This window comes from Pyxicephalus adspersus, chromosome 1, assembly GCF_032062135.1.
Source record: "Pyxicephalus adspersus chromosome 1, UCB_Pads_2.0, whole genome shotgun sequence".
NCBI classification, from domain to species: domain Eukaryota; kingdom Metazoa; phylum Chordata; class Amphibia; order Anura; family Pyxicephalidae; genus Pyxicephalus; species Pyxicephalus adspersus.
Window position 1 is genome coordinate 88,361,000 of NC_092858.1, and position 9,495 is coordinate 88,370,494.

Genomic DNA, 9,495 nt, shown 5'->3' on the forward strand with positions numbered 1-9,495 from the left:
CCTACTGTAAAAAGGGATCGAACAGCGCCCCCTGCTGAGCTTTGCCAGATTGCACATGTAGTTTACTTAACTCTTGTTACCTCAGGAACTTGTAGTTCAGCCAGCTGCCTCTGATATCTAAATATATTATCAGCCTCCTCAGTTTATCTACTATTTTCCAGAAAGTGTATTATAGGAACATACAAATGTATTTATTCATCTGAACACTGTAGTTAAATATTACCATAATCATCTGTATTAAGGTCATGTAACAATGGTGGTTTTGTAGCTGATGTGAAGGTTTGCTGAGAATATCATAGAAACCTTTATTAAATCACAATGAAAGGAATAGAGTAGCCCAACGTGTATAATAACAATACAAGTATTAAAAGAGTTTGCAAACAGTCATAAGCATACACCTAATTATCCCTGTTAAATGACAAGATAACTGAATACCTGAAAGGGGTAATAAAGAACTGTATTTCAGTATGGTAGTAAAGTTCAAAATACAAATAGTTACTAATGTGACACATTTCACAGCCTAATAGCTACATCCTCAGACATAATGAGCCTGATTTATTAAAGCTCCCCAAGGCCTGAGAAGATACACTTTCATCAGTGAATCTGGGTGATCCAGCAAACCTGGAGAGGATCTGGTCCAGGATTCAAAACATTTGCTAGCAAATAGCAAATGACTTTGAAGAAATCCAATCTAGGTTTGCTGGATCACCCAGCTTCACTGATGAAAGTGTATCTTCTCCAGCCTTGGAGAGCATTATTAAATCCGGCCCAATGACTATTACAATTACAATAGAAGTTCAGGGAACACATCAACAGATCAAAATGATTTCCATTTCACTTGTGTGTTGATTGTGGTGTATGATGCACATCCTTGAAAAAAGAGGGTGGATGGAGCTGTTTATAGTGCCCTCTGTACACTCACAGCTGATCCAAGAAGCCAAAAGTTGGCTGAAAAAGGGGCAATAGGTGCTAACGTAGCTGAACGACAAAACTGGAGGCTGGAAATGAGCCATGCAGGTAACCCAGTATTTGGTGATCCAAATACCGTGGTGACATATATGGTGGTGTAGTACATTAGACAACGGCATAACAATTGTGGAACCCATTCCTGTTCTATTTTTTATATTCCAGTTACCATGAAGTATAGTACAGGTATTAACTGTTCTGACTCAGGCCAAGATCCCACAACGGTTATGTATTTTTGAACATACATTTGCACTGCTTTTGCCATGCATTCATATGAACGGACAGCCCAACACACCTCAATGAAAAAAAGTTGAATGGACTGTGCATTGAAACACACAGCAGCATTAGGATAAGGTTTGTTTGGGTTACTAATAAAAATAAATAACTCTTGTAAGCTTTTCTGGACAGGGTCCTCTCCTCCTCCTGTGTCACTGTCTGTCTCTGTCTATCATTTGCAACCCCTATTTAATGTACAACACTGAGAAATATGTTGGCGCTATATAAATACTGTTTATTAATATTATTAATAACCAAGTGCATCAATGCATTGCCATACAAAATGTGTACATTATCACAATTCACCAGTACAAAAGTGCCTTTGGGTGCGAATTGTTGGCAAACCACCAGAAAAAGCATTGAACATGTGTAACAAATGCTGTCAGAGGCCCACAACTTCCATTTAGAAACAGCTGTGATTAGCTGGCCTCCTTTATATCATCTACACCATGGCTTTGATTAATGTACACAGAGAGATGGAATATCAATTGCTGCACTGTACTTTTCTAGAGCTATGTGGTCATAGCGGCAACAGTTCTGCATTGCAAACAGACTTGAGTATTAAAATAACCAGGTAAATATTACCAACGCTCATTTCTTAGAATTAAAACCTGTAGAACCATGACAACGTGGCAGCCAGACCGACTGCTTAGTTTGAATAGCACACAGCTAATATCTGCTTACACGATTGATCAATCAATATGACACAGCTGGCCCCAATGTCTCATGTGAAAATTTAATTAAGACCTAGCAGAGCAGAAAAATAAGGGCTTGATTCCTTATATAGGGTTACACTTCTAGGCTACATTTCTCATTGCAGAATAGTTATGGAGCCAAAAAATCTATTATATTTGTCATGATGGCTAGCTTTATACAAGTTGGAAACAATGACTTTACCTGCACTATTTGTGTATCTGAAGAACTCCTGTGTTGGGATTTCCTAATACAGCCTGTCTGTCTGCAGTCTGCAATTGAACATCAGCCAACAGCTGTGATAATGCATTAAAGTATATCTACTCAAAATAGATAACTTTTCAGCTTACCACTTCTTAGATCCAATCAGTTTGTAAATATGCTCATATATGTTATTCAGTCTAAGAACTGCTAATGTACGAGGGGGTGCTGAGAAGTCCCTGGCTTTGCCCAGGAAGCAGTGAGCCAGAGTTATGAAATAACACATATATTCAACATATTCCCCCCTGAGACTGATGCACTTGGTACAGCGTAGTTGCAGCTTTTGTAGACCGTTCAAATACAAGTCCTTTGGTTGGGCCTCAAACCAGCTCTCGGCAGCATCTTGGACTCAGAAATGTCCTCAAAACGTTTCCCAGGTGAGTAGGGGGGATGGTGGACCAATTGGAAACCCAGGGTATTTCATTTCTCCTGAGCAGCTTTAAAATGGGCCAAAACGGCTTTGGATGCTTCAACTTGTTCCTTCTTCTGGTGACTGTTCAAACATTTCGGCACCCACTTTGCTGAAAGGCTGCACATGTCTAGGATAGTGGTGATAACAAACCCAACACGCTCCTGTGAGATGTCAAGTATCTGGGCTGCCTTTCTTGCGGATATTCACCGGTCCTCAATAATCATCTAATGGACAGCATCGCAGGTTGCCAGGTGAGTTGAGGTTGGGGGGGTGCCCACTGCGGGGCTCATCTTCAACGGTGAAATGCCCAGTCTTAAAAAGAGATATCCAGGTTTTGACAGTGCTGTAGGAAGGACACTTCTGCCCCAGTGTTTGTGACATCTCAGTGTGAATGTCCTTCACGCTGACATAGGTCTCTTCTACCTAGCCATATATTATCTTACCAAATTATCATATTTGTGGACTATAGCACCTATCTATCTATCTATCTGACAAAGGAAGCAAAAAAAAATTAATTGTTAAACTATCTAGGCCACTGATGAAAAAAAGTTATGTTATTGGGCCCAAGCCTTAAAGAATACATACTGTTGACCTCATATATTTTATGTCTTGTGTATAGGGTGGGTACAGATTTTCTGATAGAAAAGGGAATGATAATAGAATCTGTGAAATGTGGGGGATACATGGGAGAAGGGAGGGGGCTAGTGTTTACATGAAAAGAGAAGATACGCAAAAAGGAAGGAAGGGGGGAAGGAGTAGGGGAGCTTATGTGAGGTCCCTGCTTATAAAATGATAAAGAAGGGGAAGAGAGAGAAGATGGACCACTTTGTATGTTCAGTTTGGTTGACAAGCAAACCTTTGTATTGTGTAGAGTTCTTTACCGTTATAGTAATATGTAGTAAGAAAGGTCAACTCCTGAAATGTATAACGCATGCTATGATGTATATCCAGAGGGGTTAAAGATTCAGAACATTGCCAAAATTTGTGGTTGAATGGGCCCTGTTTAGTGTTGCAGTGTGAGCATGGTGGGGAGGTGGGCATATACCAGCATGAAATTAGAGTGTAACCCAAATATTTCTATAGAGGATTTAAGTATGAGGCCGAAGATCATAGTGATTTGATCAGGGAAAATGTATTTTATTTTCTTGGTCTAGTAAGAGAGGGAGTGACTGGTTGGGATAAGGCCAGAGCAAAGCTTTTTAAATGTAATGGTAGGTTTATGTGAAGTACTGTGATGTGGTTTGTAGAGAATGATTGATATTGAATTTTTGTATTCTGGCTTTTATTAGACTTTCAGATTATATGTATTTTATTATATATAGTTTGAAGAGGGAAGTTTTAAAACTTAGTTTTATTGGTTTTTGAAGAGATTTATCATTTCTGATACATTTATATTTGATGACATGTAAAAAAGATTGGAAATAAATATTTTCAATCGGTTTTAATATTGTATAAGCCTTGATTCTTTTTATAATATTTCATTTTTATGTTGAGGCTATCTTTCATATTTAGGAATAAAGCCAAATGGATATAGTTGACTGCTGTTATCTTACTAAAAGCCTATTGATTTCTGAAACAAGGAGAGTTTAGGCTATACAGACTGAAGCTACCATAGAAAAAAAGATAGAAATCTAAAGAAAGAGGCAATTTTAATTAATACTGAGTAACAGAGATTGGTCATATAAATGACCTTTCTAAGGCTAATGTCACCAGAAAAAAATCAATCACATTTGACCATTACTTATTGGACTTTAATTGGTAGTCAAAATTCCATTTCTTAGGATCTTACTAATACATTCCATGTATATTTTATATGTAATGTTTTATAGCTGAATGCATCCTTCGTGAGCACAACTAACTTTCCTGCCTAAATTCTTCAAAACTTACCATTCTGATAAGTGACACACTGGAAAATTGGGTACAAAAAGATTTAATTCTTAGTCAGCATTCTCTTCCACTCTTCCAATTGAAGCATGACGAATCAGAAGCACAATCACTGCACTTCACTTTAAAGTCTTATAATCATGTTGATAGTGTTAGACTGACATCACTGCTAAGATCAAAAGCCTGATTGGTTCAGGCTGCTGATCCAATTTCCTCAATATTCTGATTAATGATGCCCTAGAAATTGCAGTAGGCAGATCATTACAACAGATTCAGGTACTTATACTAGTTCAAAATACTTTTATTTTACATTTGTTGGAATAAAAAAAGTGATGTTACTGTGTTACTGAAGTGCCAAATGTATGTTGTTGACAAGAGGAACAGGGAAAGAAAAGGTTGCCTGTAAGAACAAGTATTTAGAGGTACTCTGCCTTTTCATGCTGTGACTGATGTTCACAGAATTTTGTAAATAAGCTCACATATTTTTTGCATTTGACAACAACTAGGAAATGTGAAGATGTACATAACCACAATGGTATTTTTACTGTCCTTTCAATTAGAACACGATGACTTGCTTGTAGCAGCTTACTGTTAATAATGAGCAGAGCTGCACTTCCTAACCCAGTGAGAGATCATTTTAATTACATTCAGCAGCATGTCAACTTGGATAATTACTGTAAGTCTAAAATCCCCAAACCAGTAAAGTAGATGAATTGATAAAAATAGCTGGACTTCCTTCTTGTGTCTTAGATGCCTAGGCCTTATGGAAAAAAGCTTTTTAATATTCATCGATATAGCTTGCATGTCATACAGAATCCTTCCTTTATATTTTATAATATTCTATACAAAATACATGATAATACATTATTTCAGACTGCTTTATTTTCCCCTGAAATGTCCTCTGTTGTTCATTACCTCCCCATATTAATATTAATGGTACTTGATTTATCTTCATCTCCATGTATGCGTTAGCCAATCATAAAAGGTCATTGGTAAATTGTAAAGGATTGTGTTAACGGTGCAAACAAAGTCTAAAATCCTATACTGTAAATGTTTTGATAAGCTAATAAATCTGTTAAAGAATATGGGCTATGGTACAAGGCCCATTTGTAATTGTCTAACTTTTATACTGATCTGTTCCAACATGAGTTGCATTTAAAGTATTTTCCTGGACACATTGGGATTTGAACTGATTTGTGCATCATCAAAGTCTCATGGGTCTTTTAGTAAAGCTTCTCATATAATAGATTCTTTAAAATTGTAGAGCAGAGCCTGCAGATTACATCCTAGAATTTGTTGGGGGGCTAATGTACAATGGGTCCTGTTTGTTTCAAAATTAGACAGCTGGTTAAAGATGTCAGTCACTGTGGATTTGGGGTTCTCAGGTCCAGTAGCCTCAGGGATACCTTTTAAACTTTCAGTACTGCTGCCACAATTTCAACAGGGGGCCCAGGTAAGTTCTGCACAGGGGTCACTGGCCACATGCCAGGATGACACCCATAAAATGTGACCTTCATAATCTTAAAATATTGTGATCCAGTGGCAGACAAAGTCAGTAAGGGTTCAAGAACATTTCCAAGTACAAACTTTATAAATATATTATATTTTCAGACTGCTGTTGCGGAACTGTGGGTAACCGCCCCCAGGCACCTATTTTCAGTGGCTTGATATCTGGGAGCAGTCACAGGCGTTTCTTTTTGTGGACATTCAGGTGCGATTGTGGAGCATTTTGTAGCACATTTTGAAGTTGATAAAAGGAAGCAGTTAAAGCACCAGACTGCCCTGGGACACATGCAACTGCACCGTAGGAAAACACCTGTAATCAAAAAAAAAAAAAAGAGATATTAACTGTTAAATAACAACCACAGTGGAACTACCTAAAGAAACCAGCCTCAACCTCATTTAGTGTGAATACACAGATGAAGATGAAGTATAGCTCTTGCAATATCCTATACTCTCTCATGGTTTTCAATGTGCAACAAAGGTCATATAGTGAATGTTGCTCTTTAATTTCAGTCCAGATGGTGTCACATGGAGACAAGGGAATCAATGTCTCAGCACTGATCAGGCAAGGAGTGAAGAAGCTTCAAGCTACCTGATGCCATTTAGACAGAATAAACCAGTAGTACAGTTAGGAAATAGTGAAGAAAATCTTCTACCTCTTACCTGGCCTACAAGTATACAATGTTCAGGTCACAGGTCCTGTCTATTGCACCCTCTTGATCAACTCTTGATCACAGCACCTTCCTAACCCATATCTGTATACATTTACAACTGTACAGCCTGCAAAAATAATATATGTAGCTTACTGGTTATTGGAGGCTTTTAAGGCCCAATCACACCTGCTATGCTTTGTGATCACATCACACTCAGTAAAGCGCATGTTACCGCAATGCACTTTAAGGCATGTTATTTATCTCAGCATGGTACATTGCTTGCTATTCTAAACGGCACCCACACGTAACCCTGTTTACATGTGTGTTGCAGCACACCACAGTGCACAGTAATGCTGATTTGGGAACCAAAGTATTAGTTAGCCACACAGGCTTCTTTTATTGAACAAAATTTCCCATATTGCTTATATTCATCGAGACTGTATGCAATTGGTAAAAGGTATTGAAGCTTTTGCCAGCAGATTACCTTGAAAAGGGCAAATTAACTGATGTTTTATTATCTTAGCACTTCTTTGTTTAAATAATTGATGTGCTTTTCAGCAATTGTATTATTACTTGTTGGACTTAATAGACCTAACTGACAATTTGTTTTAAAACACTAGGTGGAGACAGAGAATTTATGATCTTTTAGGCTTGCCTCAAATCTATTTTGCTATTAATATTTTGACTTACAATTTTATCTGTAGGTTTTCAAAGAACCTTTAAGGTGCGTACACACTTCCAATTTTTATCGTTCCAATCGAACGACGAACGATCGATTGGGCAAAAAATCGTTCGTAAAAAAGTATATCTATTGTGTGTACAATATCTACGAACGATCGTGTCGTTAACTCTATGTACAGGATCGGTGCTATACGATCGTTCATATATATCGTGCATGAACGTTCGTCGTTCGTTTTCCAACGATAATAATTGGAAGTGTGTATGTAGCTTTAGGTGAATTAATCCAATACCCCTATCTGCCATTGTTATTTTTTACAGGCTCTTATCACTGATTACCTATTAGGTATACATTTTTCACAGCTCAACACCACTCATTACCCGGATCTCTATTACTGCACTGGCAAACATTTTCATATCCGTCCTGTTCAATGAACAGATATGCTATTAATAGTAAAAGTAAATAAAAAAAATATAGATTTATATATGAGCACACCTACAATGATGCATGCATTGCTGCAAGTTACAAAAATGCACTCAATGATATATAATGGCACAAAATAGTTATACAGATGCCAGTGTCAGTATGGTACGGATTGTAGATTTGTAGATATGTTTCTAGGTTGGTACTGTACCATTCATGAGTGTCCTCCTGATTATTGCAGTATGCCACCTATTCTGCCTTTAATTATGTTTGTGGGTGTGTCAATGATTGTGTCTCTGCTGACATGTGTGTGCTTGTGTCAGTATGGTACTGATAGTATATTTGTAGATATGTTTCAGGATGGTAGGTCAGTACTGCACCGACTGCGAGTGTGCTCCTGAATATGGCGGTATGACACCTATTCTGCCTTTACATATGTTTCTGGTTGCATCAATATGGCAATGATTGTGTCTCTGCTAACATGTGTGTGCTTGTGTCAGTATGGCACTGATGGTATATTTGTAGATATGTTCCAGGATGGTAGGTCAGTACTGCACCGATTGCGAGTGTGCTCCTGAATATGGCGGTATGACACCTATTCTGCCTTTAAATATGTTTCTGGTTGCATCAGTATGGCAATGATTGTGTCTCTTCTGACATGTTTGTGTTCGTATCAGCACCATTAGAATTGTATATTGTTGAATTAATTTTTGGAGCGGTTTGTGTTAAATCACAGTACATGCATCAAATGATAACAAGCAATTAGAAGTAAATAAATTTGGTAGTGTCTGCTCCCCGTTATCATGCATGCCAGAAAACTTGTGCACTTCTCTCTCAGCAGTATTCAGAAGAAAAAGGCTGAGGACAAAACTTGCAGCCTTTTGTGATCCTCATGAAAAGAAGTAGCTCTCAGATCTTGTGGTCATTGTAAAAAACCCAAAACACAAGGAGAATAAATAAAGGCAATGTAGATGTGGCTGAATCTTAACTCAGAACCTTCTTGCTGCTAGGCAGCAACAGTGCTTACCAAACCATTGTCCTAAAATCACTTGATGACAGGTCTTAGATCATATTTAAACTTAAAATTGCATTCTTCTTTCTAGTTTTGCTGCAGGACCTTGTTTGTTTATCTATGTCTTTCTGGCTGCCATCATCATGTGCATTTGTGATGGAAGGTATCAACCATTTATAGAATATCATTGTCCATTAGCGGTTAATATTAGACACAGATTCTGTAATCACTGTACAACACAGCTGAAATATCCTCCTCTTGCTGGCTTTCTACTGGCAGAGTCAATAACCTTATCAATTATTCAAGTAATGTCCCTGATTGCTCTATAATTTGCCATTCTTTATTGTGAAGGTTACAAAGAAGATGTACAGTCTCTGGCACTGTTTATATTATTAGCTATAGGCTCCATCAGTAAAAAATAACTGGTAAATAAAAATGGCTATTAACCTTATTGATGTCATATGACATTTTACATTTCCTCTTTTTTTATGAGATATATACAGTAATTATTTTTAGAAAAAACGCTATGAAAAGGCAGCTTTAGCTCCAGGCTTAAGATTTAACGGTACCAGAAGCCCTACACACTAAAGAATAAGTCATTTTAAACATTTGGAATTTAACCTTTTGCTAGTCATTACCTTTATTAGCTAGAAGGCCTCTCTTGTAGGTCTCTTTGGTTTGCATTTACTTGGTCCCTAGGTGCCTTGTGGTGCACTGCATTGTAGGTGCATTG